Raw genomic sequence first — 20,504 nt, forward strand, 5'->3', positions numbered from 1 at the left:
CATTTCGGGCAAAAGCCCCAAGTCAAAACATAGGGGCGATAGATGAACAGGACTTGGTGTGACAAAAGCGAAATCCTGCCGATATGAAAATCTGAAATAAAAACATTGATGGAAACATTCAAGAGTTCAGGTTTACCCGTGGAGAGGATCAAAGTTAACCCATCAGATTGATGACCCTTCATCAGAACATGATGCAAGTTGGGACAATGTTAACCCCATTTCTGAGCAGCTCAAACTTATAAAAAAAGTGCAAGAGGAAAGCCAGACAGCATTGGAATTCACAAAATATATTAGAGAGATTAAAAAAGCAGAACTCATTCCAGGGAAGGGGAGGCCAGGTGTTCAATGTTATGGAAATAAAAAAATAGCAAATCTTGGAAAGAGAAGACAGATAGGAATGAAACACTGATCAGGTAGAGGAAGGGAAGGGAGCAGGTGGAAGGCAGAATACATTTGCTGGATTGACCTCTAGCATCTGCAGAATCTGGTTTTCCAAAAGTATTCATGAAACATTAATTGCAGTGCAATTTTGAATAACTTCTGAAAAATTCATAAACCTTAATTTCATTTAAACTTAAATTTTAAAATCTATACACATTACAATAGCAGATCAAGAATCCTAAATATCTAACCAAGTAACACTTGGAAGCATTCACATACAAACATTCCACAAATCAATGTTATTTCCTTTGACATTCATTTTATAAAAGTTTTAAATATGCATCTACTTGCATATTAAAAAAGTTTGACTTCCCAAACAGAACTTGACATCAGCAATTTCAGCTTCAAAACACTTCACTGTCAAAATAAATATACAAAGAGTAAACAATGTATTTCCATACAAAAAGGAACTTTTGGTTAAAACATTGTTGCGACTAAGAGAAGCTCTTTCTATTCCTCATGAAGGAACAAGTTAATTCTACTATCTGAAAAGGTTAAAAATTACAACACCATGTTATAGCCCAACAAGTTTGTTTGGAAGTACAAACTTTCAGAGCGCTGCTCCTTCATCAGGTAGCTAATGGAGCAGGACCAGAGGACATTTTATAGTAAAATATCATACTGTCATAACTGATGCGATGTACTGAATAAACGTAGATTGCTATTAAATGTTTAGTCACTTAGAATGGGTTGCAGGTTTCAATTGCTTTACATGTAAACCCCAAATCTCTCTCAATCTGAGTGCGTCTGGGAAAATTAAACAGTGAAATTCACAACTGATCTTGGAGAAACTGTTTGGGCAAGGTTCACAGCACAGAAACAGATAAATGAATTGTTTTAAGTGTGGCCTACAGAAAGAGTAGTGAGTAGAGTGGATTCTTTCTTGATTGTTTGAGATGCGTCTCTTCATTAAACTTAAAATATAAGCCATAACTATTAATTTAATCTGGGGCGGTGTTTTGTAGAGGAATAAGACTTATTTTCTGGGTTTGTAGATTGTGAAGGAGCAAAAATAGCCTTTAGTAGAGGGATGTGTGTTTCTTGTCAGATGTGGGAGTTTAAAGAGAGTTTAAGGGTTACTGCGGATTATATCTGCCATAAATGCCATTGGTTGCGAATCCTAACAGATCAAATGGATCGATTGGAGAGACAGTTAGAGGGAATGAGGAATTTGCAACAGCAATGGTATGTAATGGAAGGCAGTTATCGGGGGGGGGGGGGGGGGAAAGAGGGAGCTCAGATACAGTCACATAGATGGGTTAACTCCAAGAAAGATAAGAGAGGTAGGCAGTTAGTGCAAGAGCCTTCTGTGGCTATCCCCATTTCAAACAAGTATGCTGTTTTGGAAAATGTAGGGGATGATCGATTCACAGGGAAACGTAGCAAGAACAGCCAAGTTTCTGATATTGAGACTGGCTCTAATGCAACAAGAGGTACATCAGGTTCCAAAAGATCAATTGTATTAGGGAACATGGGACTGGGATATCATAGCAATTACAGAAACATGGCTCAGGGATGGGCAGGACTGGCAGCTCCATGTTCCAGGATACAAATGCTACAGGTAGGATAGAAAGCGAGGCAAAAGAGGAGGGGGAGTGCAGTTTTTGATAAGGGATAGCGTTACAGCTATACGAAGAGAGGATATTCTTGGAAATACATCCAGGGAAGTTATTTGGGTGGATCTGAGAAATAAGAAAGGGATGATCATCTCATTGGAATTGTATTAGAGACCATGAATAGTCAGAGGGAAAAAATTGAGAAACAAACTTGTAAGGAGAACTCAGCTATCTGTAAGAATAATACGGTGGTTATGGTCGGGGATTTTAACTTCCCAAATATAGACTGGGACTGCCATAGTGTTAAGGGTTTAGATGGAGAGGAATTTGTTAAGTGTGTACAAGACAATTTTCTGATTCAGTGTGTGGATGTACCTACTAGAGAAGGTGCAAAACTTGACCTACTCTTAAAAAAGAAGGCAGGGCAGGTGATGGAGGTGTCAGTGGGGGAAGCACTGAGCCCAATCATAATTCTATTAGATTTAAGATAGTGACAGAAAAGAAAAGACCATATCGAAAAGTTGAAGTTCTAAATTGGAAAAAGGCCAATTTTGATGGCATTAGGCAAGAATTTTCAAAAGCTGATTGGGGGCAGATGTTCGCAGGTAAAGGGATGGCTGGAAAATGGGAAGCCTTCAGAAGTGAGATAACAAGAATCCAGAGAAAGTATACTCCGGTTAGGGTGAAAGGAAAGGCTGGTAGGTATAGGGAATGCTGGATGACTAAAGAAACTGAGGGTTTGGTTATGAAAGAGAAGGAAGCATATGTCAGGTATAGATAGGATAGATCGAGTGAATCCTTAGAAGAGTAAGAGTATACTTAAGGAAATCAGGAGTGTGAAAAGAGGGCGAGAGATAGCTTTTGCAAATAGAGTTAAGGAGAATCCAAAAGGATTTTTACAAATGCATTTAGGACAAAAGGGTTAACTAGGAAGATAATAGGATCCTTCAAAGATCAGAAAGGCAGCCTTTGTGTGGAGCTGCAGAAAATGGAGGAGATACTAAACTAGTATTTTGCATCAGTATTTACTGTGGAAAAGGACATGGATAATATGGACTGAAGGGAAATAGATGGTGACATCTTGCAAAATGTCCATATTACATAGGAGGAATTCTTGAAACAGGTAAAGGTGGATCAATCCCCAGGACCTGATCAGGTGTACCCTAGAACTCTGTAGGAAGCTAGAGAAGTGATTGCTGGGCCTCTTGCTGAGATATGTGTATCATCGATAGTCACAGGTGAGGTGCTGGAAGACTGGAGGGCAGCTAACGTAGTGCCACTATTTAATAAAGGTGGTAAGGACATGCCAGGGAACTATAGACTAGTGAGCTTGATAGTGGTGGGCAAGTTGTTGGAGGGAATCCTGAGGGACAGGATGTACATGCATTTGGAAAGGCTAGGACTGATTCGGGATAGTCAACATGGTTTTGTGCATGGAAAATCATGTCTCTCAAACTTGATTGAATTTTTTGAAGTAACAAAGAGGATTGATGAGGGCAGAGCAGTGGACGTGATCTATGGACTTCAGTAAGGCACCCCATGGAAGACTGGTTAGCAAGGTTAGATCTCATGGAATACAGGGAGAACTAGCCATTCGGATACAGAACTGGCTCAAAAGGTAGAAGACAGAGGGTGGTGGCAGAGGGTTGTTTTTCAGATTGGAGGCCTCTGATCAGTGGAGTGCCACAAGAATTGGTGCTCGGCCCTCTACTTTGTCATTTATATGAATAATTTGGATGTGAGCATAAGAGGTATAGTTAAGTTTGCTGATGGCACCAAAATTGTAGGTGTAGTGGACAGCAAAGAAGGTTAAAAATGTGTTGCTGGAAAAGCGCAGGTCAGGCAGCAAAGGAGAAGGAGAATCGACGTTTCGGGCATGAGCCCTTCTTCAGGAATGAGGAGGGTGTGCCAAGCAGGCTAAGATAAAAGGTAGGGAGGAGGGACTTGGGGGAGGGGCGTGGCCTCCTATACATTGGGGAGACAGGCTGCCTACTTGCGGAACGTTTCAGAGAACACCTCTAGGACACCCACACCAACCAACCCAACCGCCCCATGGCTGAACAATAACTCCCCCTCCCACTCTGCCAAGGACATGCAGGTCCTTGGCCTCCTCCATCGCCAGACCATGGCAACACTACGCCTGGAGGAAGAGCGCCTCATCTTCTGCCTAGGAACCCTCCAACCACAAGCGATGAATACAGATTTCTCCAGCTTCCTCATTTCCCCTCCCCCTACCTTTTCTCAGTCCCAACCCTCAGACTCAGCACCGCCTTCTTGACCTGCAATCTTCTTCCCGACCTCTCCGCCCCCACCCCCTCTCCGGCCTATCACCCTCACCTTGACCACCTTCCACCTATGGCATTCCCAACGCCCCTCCCCCAAGTCCCTCCTCCCTACCTTTTATCTTAGCCTGCTTGGCACACCCTCCTCATTCCTGAAGAAGGGCTTACGCCCGAAACGTCAAATCTCCTCCTTTGATGCTGCCTGACCTGCTGCGCTTTTCCAGCGACACATTTTTAAGCTCTGATCCCCAGCATCCCCTCACCTTTCTCCTAGCAAAGGTTACCTCCGATTACAACAGGATCTAGATCAGATGGGCCAATGGACTGAGAAGTGGCAGATGGAGTTTAATTCAGATAAATGCGAGGAGCTGCATTTTTGGGAAAGCAAATCTTAGCAGGACTTATACACTTTATGGTAAGGTCCTGGGGAGTGCAGCTAAACAAAGAGACCTTGGAGTGCAGGTTTATAGCTCCTTGAAAGTGGAGTCGCAGGTAGATAGGATTGTGAAAGCTGCGTTTGGTATGCTTTCCTTTCTTGGTCAGAATACTGAGTACAGGAGTTGGAGGTCATGTTGCGGCTATACAGGACATTGGTTAGGTCACTATTGGAATATTGCGTGCAATTCTGGTGTCCTTCCTATCAGAAGAATGTTGTGAAACTTGAAAGGGTTCAGAAAAGATTTATAAGGATGTTGCCAGGTTGAGGATTTAAGCTATCTGGAGAGGCACTCTACTTGTAAGCCTCTCTCAGTCAGTCTCAGAGATCGTACTCTGCGGCAGTCTGGAATATAAAACACTTACACAGTTTAAATTACTGTTATTTACCAATGGCATCAAATGTTACACTATAACAGGCTTGAGCTAAGGTTCTACAACCATTAGAGTAGCAATGTCAGCTCCTATCCTTCAGAGCTCTGGCTACTCCCCTTATTGCTGCAAACAAGCTCTTTAGAGAGTTTGGTATTAAAATTACAAAAATGCTACAATTTGTAAGTGACATTAGTTTAACTTGTCATCTGTGTAGGGTCTTTCAAGTTCATAAACTCATAGGAAATGATGTCACTACAGCAAATGACATCAACCCAAGGAGATCCAAACATAAAAGAAAACAGGCTAAGTCACCAGTGCATCATCCAGGGGCTCACTGAAGTTACCTGGTGTGGCGACAAAGTTTGAAAAGAAGCCTTTTGCTAAAAGTCTTCAATAGAAACCAGAAATTTACTGGGGGAAGAGATTGTGTGGGCACACGAGTGCATTTGCAGATTTGTAAATGTAGGTACATTCTAATTTTGTTCAAGAAAAAGCACAATCCACAGGCAGTCCCTCCATGTGACATTTTAGCAATTCCTACTTTGGAAATAGAACCATCTGACTCGAGGTTGGAATACAAACAAACAGACTAACCTCACACCTTTAATGAACTGAGATGAGTTTTTTTTGTGAAAACGTTAAGTTTTCTCAGGACTTTGACATGAAAGTCATTCTGGGATTTACATATCAATTGGAACCTGTAACCCATTAAGTCTTAAACAGCAGTCTAGGTTTATTCAATACATCACATCAGTTGTATGACACTTTGATCTTTTGCTACAAATTTTGTACGTTATGATCCTGCTGCACTAGTTACCTGGCAAAGGAGCAGTGCTCCAGAAGCTTGGACTTCCAAATCAACCTGTTGGACTATAACCGGTTGAGTGTTTCAACTTTGTTCACCCCCATCCAATGCCAGCACCACCACATTTTATCTGAAACGGCCAGTCTTAAAAGAGTGCCATGATCCAACTGGTGACTCAAAATGGAGTGAAAAACTAGTGACTGAATGTGAAACTTAATGCCTATTCTAGTAATCAAATCATTACAAAGCAGAAGAATAAAAAGGGAAATGTTAATCATTTTCCTTTTACAGCAAAGATGCTGAAAAACAAGAATAATGGCAGGCAACCATCTGGTGATATCATGTCTAACTACAATTAAAAACTTTGTTGCAGATCATAAAATTCAGACTTCAGACGTCTTTGTACTGAATGTGAAACTTAATGCCTATTCTAGTAATCAAAATCATTACAAAGCAGAAGAATAAAAAGGGAAATGTTAATTTTCCTTTTACAGCAAAGATGCTGAAAAACAATAATGGCAGGCAACCATCTGGTGATATCATGTCTAACTACAATTAAACTCTGTTGCAGATCATAAAATTCAGACTTCAGACGTCTTTGTAGAATGTGACATTCTGATCCATACCCATTTACAGAACTGATTTTGCCTGATAACTGGGACCTGTGATACAATCTGCCTCAAAATCCTCATTAATCTCAAGTTTGAGGGGTTAAATAAGATGCTACTTACATGAAACTTATTTTCTGCTTTATGCTTTGTTGTTCCAACTTAAAATAATTTGTTGAGTATTAAATTCTATTCAATAAACGTGACAGATTGTTACATTCCAGATGCTGTAGAACAAAAATATTAGCGACAGGATGTGGATAATTTAAAAGCACTGTCAGCAGGGCTGTGACTCATAACAATTAGTTCATTAAAAAGCCATAATGTATATTTGAGTTTTGGAAAATTCCAAAAATAAAAATCTGCTTTTCAAATCAAGAAAAGTTGACATAAGGTACCTCATACGTTTCTAATAAAATGCTGTGCTTGCCAGGATTCTGTACTAGCAGACAGTTGGCAAAATGTTTTTTTCAAAAAAAACAGGTCAACCTTTTCAGTAGAATCTTACCCCACAAAGAGCAGAGCAAGAAATAGGAAAAACCTGTCAGTGAAGTTAATTAGTGCAAGTTTCAGCCCTACCTGTGACTACGAATGGCTTTATTTTTCACTTCTGCTATGGGATTATTTTGAACTATCATCCAGAATTGCATTATTGCCCCATGAAACAGTTTCAGAAAGCACCTCTGGGCACTTTCTTTTTTCAGTTCTATACACTCCACTTTTAAGTCCTTTAAAGAGTGAATTTAGCACAGAGCAATGTTTCACCTCAGAGGTTTTAAACTTGCAATTAATGCAGTTTTTCAAAAGTACAATAAGCCCACATGATTTTCACTGCAGCTTTTTAAAATTTTCTTGAACTACCAGAAAACAGGTGCCAAATAGAGCTCAGAGCAAAGCTGGAGGTAAAAAGCAGAGCTTCTAGATTAAGAGTCTATGGAGTGGGGTCTGGTTTGAGCTCACTTGGAGCAACAGAAGGACAGCAGCATCCAGAGGTGACAACACAAGTGAAAACGTTACACAGGACAAGTGATTTATTTGCAAGGGACCAGTTTTGAAGATTGATAGAGTACACCCACACACTCAGACACACCGACATGCACAAACACACCCAGTTTGTTCGTAATAGAGAAATTTGATTTGGCAAATGGTGGGCAAGGTTGAGGAATTCGTTTCTAGTTTATTGTGAACCTTAACTATAAACAATCACAGGAAATTCAGCCCTGTGGAATGCTCCTGCTGCAATGTGGAGCAATCAGGGACATTTCCAGTGTTCATGGTGACCATGTGTGCAGGAAAAACACATTCAGCTGCAGTTGGTGATGAACTGCATGGAGTGGCTGGACCTGCAGATGGACTCACTATGGAACATCCATGATATTCTGGCCATCATGGATAGCACATTTAGCAAGGTCCCACATTTCAAGTAAGGGCTATACAAGCAGAAAAGCATTAGGTGTCCACAAGACTAGTAATTATGGGCAGCAGGTACAGGAGTTCCCTGTGACCATACCCCGTCAAACATGGAGAGAGATAGTGAGAACATGTATAAGATGTGGGCAGGTAGGGAAAGAATCAAGTTAAGGGTTGTTACAAAGGCTTAGCCAGCACGGCTGAGCAGATAAGAACTTGCAGTAAGGCATGAGGTGCTGGAGGCAGGGGTAGTGCGTTAACGAGGTAAAAAGCATCGATTGTGTAATGCCAGATGGCTTAGTCTTTCCTGTTTATGCTCGGTGATTGTAATGTAATCAATATAGATGTTGCTCCCTCTAAGTGCCTATATAATTCCTTAATCTGTTATTCGAGAGAAGACCAAGAACTGTCTCTATGCTCATGGGCAATCGTTCTCTCTCGCCAGGGCCCGGAATTAAAGACGGAGGTAAAACCATACTGAGTATTTGCTTTGACTGATACAGGGATAGGGAAATGGGATGACAGTAGAACCTGTTGCTGTACTCTGCTGTTCGATGTTAACAGACACTGTTGGATCTAACTAGGACTGCAGGGGGTGAGGAAGGCCTTTCAGGAGAAAATGCAGTCACAGCCAAGTTAGTGGCATCACAGTTGGTTCTGCTGTACAACAAAAGGAGGAATGAGACTAGAATAGCTTAGTGATAGGGGATGCAATTCCAAGGGGAACGGACATGCTGTTGTGACAGCAAACAAGATTCCATGGTGCCTCCCTGATGCTCGGAACAGGAACAGCTGGAGGGCATTCTGAAGGGGGAGATAGGGTCAACAGCTGAGAATTGCAATACATTTCACTACCAACATCATGGCTTTAAAAAAAAAAAAGTGGTGATCTGGAGCCGAAGTTCAGAAAGTCATGAAGGTTGCAACTTCTAGACTATTTCCACTACAACACTGCTGAGTATTGAAACAGCAAGATAGGTCACTGAACACATGGTTAAAGGGATAATGTTGGAGAGAGGGCTTTAGATTTTTGGATCACTGACAACCCTAGGGTAGGTGGAACTTTTACAATAGAGAGGTTGCACCTTAATTGGAATGGATCCAATATCCTTGCTAGGATGTTTGTTCATGCTGGTGGGGATTTAATAAACTAATTTGGCAGGGGGGTTGGGCACAGTAAAACGTAAAGTTGGGAGCAAGGTCCAGATGTAGAAAGAATGCCAGGATAGTTCAGTAAGTGGAGAAAACATGGAAGGTCTGGAAAGCTAAATTTTATCTATATTAATGCAAGGAGTTTGACAGGTAGGGGGGATGAACTTCAAACATTGATCAGAACATGGGAATAATTTTTTTTGCAATTGCTAAAACATGGTTAACGACAGACAGCACCAGTAGCTCAACATTCCAGGGTATAGAATTCTCAGATGGGATGGGGATGGAAGGAAGGATTAGAAGGTGAATGAGAGAGAGTTGAGACATTGCACTAATAATAAAAAGGAGACCACTGTAGTAAAACTAGACAGAACATCTTAGAAGGGTCTTAAATGAGGCCATCTGGGTTTGGAAACAAAGGGGTGATTACCTTGCTGGGATTATACTACAGGTCTCCCAACAGTCAAAAGGAGATAAGAGGAGCAGATATACAAGCAAAACAGGGTTATAATTATGGGGGAACTTCAACCTTCCTAACATGAACTGTGATCATCTTAGCCATGAAAGGGTTGGGCAGGATAGAATTTTTAAAATGCATCCATGAGAGCTTTTACTGCCAGTACATAGGCAGCCCCACTAGACATGGGACAGTGCTAGATCTAGACCTGGTAAACGAAGCCAGTCATTTGAAGTTTCAGTGGGTGAGCATAGGTGTCTATAGGTGGGAACAGGTGGGAAACTAAGCACAAAAGTCATTATTGCAAGGGATAAAGAATGCAGAAGCAAGTGTCTAAATTGGGGGGGGGAATTCCAACATCAGACAGGATCTGTCAAATGGACTGGGAGCAGCTATTTGCAGCTAAGTCCATATTTAGAAAGTGGAAAACTCTTAAAAGCAGTATCATGCTAATTCAGAGCCTGTGTGTCCCTCCAAGAGTGAAGGGCAAGGTCAGCAGGTCAAGGGATAGAATTTGGTGAAGAAAAAGCAGGATGTATCAGGTACAACTCATTAAAAATAGGAGAGGCCCTTCAACGAGTAGAGTATAGGAGGTTGCTTAAAGAGGAAATTAGGAGGGCAAGAGGCACCAAGAAATAAGATTTGTTTCTATCTGCCAAAAACTGATTTTTCGTGATCATAAGAATAAGGATTACCAGATAAAGAATGGGCAGGGGTAATCTGTGAGTGGAGCCAGAGGCTGTGAGGGAGGTTTTAATTGAATGCTTGATCTGTATTCAGAGAAAAACACTAGCCAGAGATTTCAGTTGGAATGCTGACGTTCTAGAACAAGATACATGAGGAGGAATTAGACTTTTTAAACAGGCCCAATGAGGTCGATCCCAAGCTGGTATAGGAGGCAAGGAAGGAGATTGCTAGGACCCTGGCAAAGATATTTAATACTCTGTTCAACATAGATAAAGTGCCAGATGACTGAAGAATAGCCAATGTGGTTTCTTTATTCAAGACAGACAGCTGGAATAGGCTGTGCAATTAGAAATTAGTTAGTTTGATGTCAATAGGAGGGAAATTGGAAAATTCTGAAAGACAGGATTACCGAATGGTGTGGTGGCTCAGTGGTTAGCACTACTGCCTCAGTGCCAGGGATCCAAGTTTGAGTAACTGTTAATGTGCAAACTCCACATTCACCCCATATCTTGGTGTGTTTCCAATGGGTGTTCCAGCTTCCTCCCACAGTCCAAAGATATGCAGATTAGGTAGTTTGGCCTTGCTAAATTGCAGCATTATGGCCAGGGATATGCAGGCTAGATGGATTAGCCATGAAAAATGCAGGATTATGGGAAATACAGTAGGGGGCTAGGTCTAGGCAGAATGCTCTTTGAAGGGTCAGTGAAGGACTCAAATGGGCCAAATAGCATCTTTGTGCACTGTAGGGATCCTGATTAATCAAGGAGGCCATTCCTGAAGAAGGGCCTGTGCCCGAAACGTCGAATCTCATGTTCCCTGGATGCTGCCTGACCTGCTGTGCTGTTCCAGCAATAAAGTTTCAACTCCTGATTAATCAAGACTTGAAAAGGCAGGGATAGAGTCAGATGTACAGCACAGAAACAGATCCTTCGGTCCAACCTGTCCATGCTGACCAGATATCCCAACCCAATCTGGTCCAACCTGCCAGCACCTGACCCATATCCCTCCAAACCCTTCCTATTCATATACCCATCCAGATGCCTTTTAAATTTTGCAATTGTACCAGCCTCCACCACATCCTCTGGCAGCCCATTCCATAGACATACCACCCTGTTTGAAAAGGTTGCCCCTTAGGTCTCATATTTTTTCCCCCTCACCCTAAACCTATGCCCTCTAGTTCCGGACTCGCCAACCCCAGGGAAAAGACTTTGTCTATTTATCTTATCCATGCCCCTCATGATTTTATAAACTTCTACACAGTCACCCCTCAGCCTCTGTCACTCCAGGAAAAAACAGCCCCAGACTTTTCACCATCTCCCTACAGCTCAAATCGTCCAAACCAGGCAACATCCTTGTAAATCAGCACAGATTTGTTAGAGAGACATCCTGAATTTTTGAAAAGGCGACAAAATATATTCTTAAGGGTAGTGCACTTAGCATGATTTAGATGGATTTCACCTTTGACAAGGTCCTAAATGGAAGGTTGCCCCAAAAAAGCCAAGATCCAATGGGATCCAAGTTGGCAAACTGGATCCAAAACAGACTTACATTTCAGAGGCAAATTGTAATGGTTGAGGATTGTATTGAAATCAGAAGCCAGAGACCAGTTGTGTACCATAGGATTCAGTGTTGGAACTTTGGCAGTTTGTTATTAGCAACTTGGATGTGAATGTAAAATGTCGACGTATAATTAGCAAGTTTAAAGAGGACATGAAAATTGATACTAAGGAGGACCTCTCATTGGTCAGCTAGTAAATTGGGCAGAGCAATGGCAGATGGAATTTAATCCTGGTAAGTATGAAGTATGCATTTTAGGAGGTCTAATAAGGAAAGGACACAAGGAATGGTAGGCCCCTGAGTACTGAGGAGCAAAGGAACCTTGGAATACAAATTCTAGATCCCTAAAAAGGTAACAGCACAGGTAGACAGAGTGGTGAAAGCAGCATACAGGATATTTGCCTTCATTAGCCAAGGCTCAAAATAGGAGCAGTCTTGTTACAACTTTATAAACATTGATTTGGCGAGATGGAATATTGTGTGCAGTTCTCAGCACCACTATCAGAAGGACATTTTTACTGGAGGTTCAGCAGAGATTCACCTGGATATTGCCTGGGATGAAAAGTCTCAGTTAAGAGGAGAGACTGTTTAAGTTTTGGGTTTGCTTTCCTTTGAATATGGGAGGCGGAAGGGGTTCTGAAGTACAAGTCGTTCTGCTTAATGCACATTGTGCATATGAATTCACTGACATGCTATTGACAAATTGAGGACACTTCCTAAACCAGGAACTTTTAAAACATGTTGGCTGTAATGCGATTACATCGCCAAAACAAAGTGATGTTTCTAAAACAAATCTATAATACAGGGTTGTGCAAGAACACAACATCACGTTATCGAAGAACTATTTGTACAGAAAATGGAGGCATAGACAGTAGATTGTGAAAATCTGTTCCCCATGGCAGATGTTTACAAGACCAGAGGGCATAAGTTCAAGGTGGTTTAGAGGCAATCAGAAATAATTTTTTCCACAGGGCAGTAGAAATGTGCTGCCTCGGGGGCGGTGGAGGCATTACTCTCCCAACATTTAAGTATCTGGATGAGTACCAAAAATGCCAGAGCATAGTAGACAATAGACCAAGTGCAGGTAAATGGGATCAGTGTAGCTTGGTGTAGGCATGGTAGGCATAAGTTTGAAGGGCCAAAGGGCCTATTTCTATGTAGTAGGACTCAAATGCATTAGGTTGTGTAGGGTGTGTGCATATGTATACAGGAAAGTGATCTACCCTTCTCTCAATCATTGAGAACTTCCTTTCATTTCTTTCCCCTCATTTCAAAGCTGAGATTTCTGCCTGGCATTTCTCTTCAGAAACATGGTCAAGAGCACAGATCAATACAGAATTGGCTCACTGGCAGGAAACAACAAGTGGGGATAAAGGAGTTCGAACCTGTGAACAGTAGGGTTCCAAACAGATCAGTGGTGGGTCAGCAACTGTCTGCAATATATACACTGATGATTTGGAAGAAGGAAGCAATTGTACTGTAGCCAAATTTGCAGCTGACAAAAATAGGTAGAAAGGCAAATTGCAAAAGGGATACAGACAGCTTACAGAAAGATCTTATAGGATAAGCAGGGCAAAAAGTTGGCAAATAGAGTATAATGAAAGAAAATATGAAGTTGCTCATTTTGGAAGGGAGTACAAGGATCAGACAATTAGAGAAATACTGCAGAAAACTAATAAAGGGACTGGGGGATACTTGTGCACAAAACAAATCTAGCAGACAGATGCAACAGATATTTAGGAAGGCTAATGAAATGTTGGCCCTTTTTTCAAAAAGAGTTAGAGTAAAAGCAACTGTATATAAAGTGGTGGTGAGATGACAGCTAGTATTGAGCGCAGTTTTGGTCCCATTATTGAAGAAAATATATGTCATCTCAAATTCAGAAAAAGGTTCACTACGATAATTCCCAGTATGGAGGGATTGTCTCGATCAAAATTTAAACAGATTAGGACTCTACTCACTGGAGTTTAGAAGAATGATTTGTGATCTAATTGAAAATTTTTAATGGACTTAACAGGGTAAATGCTGAGAGGATGTTTTCCCTCATGGTTGAATTTTGAAGCAGAGGGCTTAATCTCAAAAAAGAGAGTAGCAATTTAAGACTAAGAGGAGGAGGAATTTCTTCTAAGAAGGTTAGGCATCTTTGGAACTCCTTGCTACAAAGCTATGGGGCAGAGTCCTTGTGTATGATATTTAAAAGCTGAGTTAGATAAATTCTTGACCAACAGGGGAAAAAAACAAACCAGAATTATGGGGAAAACATGAAAATGGACATAATTTCAGATTAGCTATGATCCTATTGAATGGTGGAGCAGGTTGGGTTTACTCCTGTTTCTATTTCTTATGGTCTTATCATCTAATACACAGTGGAATCAGTTATGCAACTCTTGGCAATCTACATTAAACCCAGGAAATCAAGTGGACATACTGAGCTTTGCATTGCTAAGTCATTCCAGTGGAAAAAAATACAAAAGTCTGATGGCTCAAGATCCAAAATGCATGTTCCATTTATCACTTTTTCCAAAAAAGGAATGAAATGGTTTCTGGAGGGAGACAGTATTGCAAATAGTGACTGAAAAGTTGACTGAAAAAGTGACTTGAAAGCTAATTTTGAATCAAGTTTGACAAAGAATGAGATAGACTAACAACTTCTACCTATTGCTTTTTAAAAAAAAAGATTTATACACAAGATGAAAGTGTCACAGGCTTGACCAGCATTTATTATCCATGCCCTACAGAGGGCAGTTAAGGGTCAACCACGTTGCTGTAGGTCTCAAGTCACATGCAGACAAGCAAGGTGGGGACAGATTTCCTTCCCTTAAAAAGGGGCATTAGTGAATCAGATGAATCTTCACAATTGAAAACAGTTATATGGTGGCAATTAGACTAGCTTTTTAATTTTTTTAAATTGCATTCAAATTTCAATACGTGATCACATTCAAAACCATGTCCCCAGAAGAATTAACTGAAGTTTTAGATGACTACTCCAATGACACCACCTCACCAACTCCTTTGTGCCTGTGAAGTATAGTAGGGAAACAATAGTGAGTGGATGCCTACCGTCGATATCAAAATGATTATTTCTCTCGAAAACAAAAGCAACATGGACTTGTTATGAAACAAGAATTTGCTCCAGTAGGAAAGACCACCCATTGAGAATAGAGTTTACAAATCGAGACTGATTGTCTGGGTGAATCACTTCACAGAAAACCTCTACATAAAATAAGACGACATTAAAGTTAAGCAAATTTTAGAATGTGCAATTGCAAGTTGTTTCAAAAAAAGACAGATGATAGCAGTTCCCAAGGGATGCATTACAAACATGGTTCAGAAATATCAATGGCATAACCCACTTCAGAATAAAAGGCTGACAATGAATAACCAAATTTTAAATTCTCATAGCACCTGTCATTAAGAATGAAAATAAGTTTTAAAACTGGAATAAGATATATCTTACACACAGATCAGATGATTTGGAAACATTGTATTCTACTTCCCATAAAATAAAGGTTGGTTAGTTCAGTTGGCTGAATTGCTAAAATATTGTACAGAATAACATCAACAGCACAAGTTCAAATCTTCTGTTGGCTGATGTTCTAGGGGCTGAAATGTCTTCTGCCACAGCAAGAAGCCCTGATTTGTAACATCAAGCAACAAGGGTACAAAATGGATAGAGAACTGCAACAATACATAATTTGTGACTGTGTACTAAAAATACATAGAAGCGACTGAAGTGGATCATGAAAGATTGAGCTGGTGTATTTAACTAAAAGCAAGACAATACTGAAGTATTATGTTGCACTCTAACTGCAGGTCCAACATTATTGCGGCATAAAAGCAGATGCTGTAAATCTTAAAACTGGAAACGCTGGAACTACTCACCTCAGTAGGTCTAAAAATCTAAGGAGAAACAGTTAGTACTTCAATCCAATGACCTTTTTGTCAAATAGAAAACATCAGATGTATTGTAATAGATTTTAAGTGAGGGATGGGAGGTACAAGAACAATAGAAGGTATAAGATAGAGTGGAAGACAGGAGGGACTAAATGACAGAACAGCTGTAGTTACAGCACCAAGGGACTGGTGAGTCACCTCCACATTTCCCTCTTACACCACCCATCCCTACTCCCCCTCCCCCAACCAGTTTGCTTCCCTTTGTTCACATTTCATGGTTTTCAGACAGCATCCAAGACAACTGCATTAGACACAGATCCATCACGATTTGTTGGAAGAGAAACTGTCATTCAATCTCTAACCTCCAACTCAGACATTCTGTCCTCGCCTATCCACTCCATGCTGATAAAAAAGCTACTATATCCTTCTAATTATTCCCGGTTCTAATGGAAGGTCATTGTTCTGACAAATCTAACTCTTCAATTTTCTTATTCACTTATAGATGTGGGCATTACTGGCTGGGCTACCATCTACTGCCCATCCCAGTTGCCCTTCAAAAGCTGCCTTCTTGACCCACAGCTATCCATTTGATGTAGGTATATCCACAATAGGGATGTCCAGGATTTTGATCCTATGATGCTGAAGGAATTACAATATATTTTCAAGTCAAGGCAATGAGAGACTTCGAGGAAAGCTTGCAAGTGGTAGTGGTCCATACCTATCCTAGATGGTAGTAGTTGTGGATTTGGTAGCTGTCAAGGAACCTTCATGAATTTCAGCAATGCATCTGGTTGCTAGCGTACACTGCTGCTAATACGTACATCAACAGAGAAGGATCTGATGCTTATTAAGCAGGCTGCTTTGTCTTGGATGTTGTCAAGCTTCGACTATTAGAGTTGCAGTCATCCAAGCAAGTGACTAATATTATATTATAATTCTGAATTGCGTGTTGTAGATGGAGGGGTTTAGGATTTAGGTGAATTATTCGCTGCAGAATTCCTATGCTCCAACCTGATTTTGTACCAACAGCTTTTTATTTGGCTAAATGCAGCTCAATTTTCAGTAAATGACAACCTCCAGAATGTTGAAATTGAGGGAATTCAATGATGGTAATGAGATCAAATGTCAAATAGGTGGTGTTTAGATTATCTCTTGTTGGAGCTGGTCATTGTCTAGCACTCAGTGCTTGAAGGGCCTTATGAATGAAGGCAGGTCATTGAAAAAGAGTTGGTCTGGAGCCACTATTCTGAGGAACTCCTGCAGATGTCCTGGGGCTGAAATGGCGTGCTCCAACTGCCACAGCCATTTTCCTGTGTGCAAGATTCCAAAGTCCATCGCCATTCCACGAAAACAAAAGCCACCGACTCAGGTTCCTTGATGTTACATTGTCAAATGTAGCCTTGACAATAAAGGACAGTCACTCTCATCTACGAAATTCAGCTCTGTTGCCCATGCTGATGAGGTCAGAAGCCAGGTGGCCCAAGCAGAACTCTAATTAGAGTCAGATGTATAGCATGGAAACAGCCCCTTCAGTCCAACTTGTCCATGCTGACCACATATCTCAATCCAATGTAGTCCCACCTGCCAGCACCCGGTCCATATCCCTCCAAACCCTTCCTATTCATATACTCATCCAAATGCCTTTTCAATGTTGCAATTGTACCAGCCTCCACCACTTCCTCTGGCAGCTCATTCCATACATGTACCACCCTCTGTGGAAAAAGTTGCCCCGTAGGTCTCATCTTTCCCCTCACCCTAAACCTATGCCTTCTAATTCTGGACTCCCCCAACCCAGGGAAAAGACTTTGCATATTTATCCTATCCATGTGCCGCATGATTTTATAAATCTCTATAAAAGGTCACCCTCAGTCTCCACGCTCCAGAGAAAACAACCCCAAGCCTTTTCAACCTCTCCCTATAGCTCATCCTTGTAAATCTTTTCTGAACCCTTTCAAGTTTCACAACATCTTTCCGATAGGAAGGAGACCAGAATTGCATGCAATATTCCAACAGTGGCCTAACCAATGTCCTGTACAGCAGCAACATGACCTCCCAACTCCTGTACTCAGACCAAGTATACCAAATGCCTACTTCACTATCCTATCTACCTGCGACTCCACTTTCAAAGAGCTATGAACCTGCACTCCAAGGTCTATTTGGACAGCAACACTCCCTAGGACCTTACCATTAAAAGTGTCCAGGTCCTGCCAAGGTTTGCTTTCCCAAAATGCAGCACCTCATTTATCTAAACTAAATTCCACCTGCCACTTCTCAGCCCATTGAGCCATCTGATCAAGATCCCATTGCAATCTGAGGAAATATTCTTGGCTATCCAATACATCTCCAATTTTGGTGTCATCAGCAAACTTACTAACTATACCTCTTATGCTCGTATCCAAATCATTTATATAAATGACAAAAAAAAACAAGTTATTGGGACAAGCAAGAGCTCTTTGATAGCACTATTGATGATACCTTCAATCAGATATCACCTGACCTAATTATTTGCAGAATTTTCTATTTCTGCTTCGTAACTGACTTCGTAAGGTGGTCACACACAAATCAAAGGAATATACAGATAAAGAGGTATAGTGAATACCAAGAGACTAAAGAGGACCAAGCAAGCCAGGCAAGAGTCCCTCAAGGCAAATTTATTCACTACCCAGTTTTTCATCTTGGAAAAGAATGAGGGCAATCGTCTCTCAGGAGTTCAGTCAGAGCCTGTTCTTTGGCAGTACAGCTGGCTCAACTGCACAGAAATGTAGGAATAAGAGCAAGACAGCAAAAGTGAAAAGGGTTATAATAAACTGTCAGAGTAAAAGACTCCTCCAGGGAGGAGTGACCATATCATGGCAGAATTTAGCATTCAGCTTCTTTGGAGGTGGAGGGGAGGGGGAAAGAGGAGAAGAGGTGAACTTCAGTTGGAAATAACTGTACTAAACTCAAATAGGGGAATTACTGAAGAATGAAGGCAGAGCTCACTGGGGTGGACTAGGAAAGGAGATGAGCAGACCATGGTTAACCAGAGAAGCAACCAACAGAAGGCAGCAAAAAGAATAATAGGTGGGAGAAAAACTGGAGGGTAACTTGCAAGTGACGTCAAGACAAAGCAAGAGCTTTAAGGATAAGAGAAGCCAAAAGTAAACATCAGTCCCTTAGAATAAGAGGTAATGGGTAGAATTGCAATCAGAGAAGATTTGGAAATATCACCTTAACAGACCAAGACAAATAGAAAGCAGGACATAACACCAGTGCCTCACCAGAGGCTCACTGATAGTACCTAGCATGGTGACGAAGAGTCTGAAAACAAACCTTCCAGATCAGTGAGCAAACTTACAACTTGTAATAGTGGGGAACCAGGAAATGGCAGAGTTGAATAAATATTTTGCATCAATCTTCACAGTAGACTTGCTCCTTCATAGAAGACATTAGTATTCCAAAGTTACATAATTATGGGGCAAATAGACAAGTAAACAACTCACTGGAGAAAAATTGAGAAGGCAATGAATGGAGCTAAAGACCAATAAATCCCATGAACCTGAAAGGATTCATCCTAGAATATTAATTGGAAGTAGCTACAGACATAGCGGATACACTGGTAGTAATCTTTCAGGAATTCTTAGATTCTGGAAAAGTCCCAGAGTTTAGGAAAACACCTTTACTTTTAAAAAGGCATGGAGACAAGAAAAGGTAACAATAAGCCAGTTAGTTTAATATCTTATTAGGAATATAAAAGAGAATCTACTCAACTAATGCAATAGGAAAGTATTTTAAAATAGGTAATATAATTAAACAGTTATCATGGCTTCATGAAGCAAAAAACATGCCTGACAAATTTACAAAATCTCAGGATCCAAAACAGTGTAGATAAAAGAGGAAGCAGCTGATTTGGACGTTCTGAAGGCATTTGATAAGGAGCCAGACATTAGGCTTTTTAAGATAACTCAATGTTGGTGGTAGTATGTTAGCATGGATAGAGGATTAGCTTACTAATAGAAGACAGAACTGTGATAAGTTGAACATTTTCAGAATGGCAACCTGTAATTAGTAGTATGCTATAGCGATCAATGCTGGGACTACTTATTTACAATATATAAATCAATGAGGAAAAACATGAATGTATCATAAATGAATGAAAGCCGCAGAGGGATTTAGAGTTTAAGGGCGACTTGACCTGAAAAGTTAACGGATTTCTCTCCAAAGATGCTGCTAGATTTGCTGACTTTTTCCAGCAATTTCTATTTGAGTGTGAGGGGGACTTGGGAGTTTTTCTCCATTAAAGAAAGAAAGCATCCAATTCAGTTTGTAATAAGACAGGCAAGTGGAATGCTTGGCCTTTGTTGAAAAAGCAAAGCACTAGTCATACCACAGCTGGAATACTGAAGTTTTGGCTCTAAGGAAATATATACTAGCATTGGATACAGCCCAGAGCAAGTTCACTCGCCCTACACCAGATATGATGGGGCTGTCATGAGAAGTTGACTAGATAGGGCTTGTGGAAGATTCCCCTGGCCTCGGAAATGCCATTAGCCATGCGGCTGATGCAGCTACCATCCCCACGCTGATTGTTGATGTCACTTCCGCCCCCATGGCCACTCCCACAGCCACTTCCGGCCCTCACATCATTGCCGATGCCACATGCTCAGTGACTTCCGCCACCCCTACTGCCGTGTCTGCCACCACTTCCGCCCCCACCAGCGCCACTCACCTGCATTCTGCTGACACGCCCCCCACAGACCCCACTGTCACTATCCCCACCCCCCAGAACCCCGAGGGGAACACTACCCCTGCTCATGACTCTACCCCCATTCCCCCCACCATCACACCCACTCCAGGTACTGGCTC

The 20,504-nt window shown here is 41.2% G+C and overlaps 1 protein-coding gene and 1 long non-coding RNA gene across 4 annotated transcripts in view; one reads left to right on the top strand and one right to left on the bottom strand.

Moving 5' to 3' along the window:
* Nucleotides 1-20,504, bottom strand: part of ralba (v-ral simian leukemia viral oncogene homolog Ba (ras related)) — a 75,190-nt gene that overhangs the window by 37,626 nt on the left and 17,060 nt on the right. The window lies entirely within an intron of this gene.
* Nucleotides 8,320-20,504, top strand: part of LOC122551769 — a 24,598-nt gene continuing 12,413 nt past the window's right edge. Inside the window, exons 1-2 of the long non-coding RNA XR_006312195.1 lie at nucleotides 8,320-8,378; nucleotides 16,162-16,251. This is a non-coding gene — a long non-coding RNA (uncharacterized LOC122551769). The remainder of the gene's footprint in view (nucleotides 8,379-16,161; nucleotides 16,252-20,504) is intronic.

This window comes from Chiloscyllium plagiosum, chromosome 7, assembly GCF_004010195.1.
Source record: "Chiloscyllium plagiosum isolate BGI_BamShark_2017 chromosome 7, ASM401019v2, whole genome shotgun sequence".
Classification (NCBI taxonomy): Eukaryota; Metazoa; Chordata; class Chondrichthyes; order Orectolobiformes; family Hemiscylliidae; genus Chiloscyllium; species Chiloscyllium plagiosum.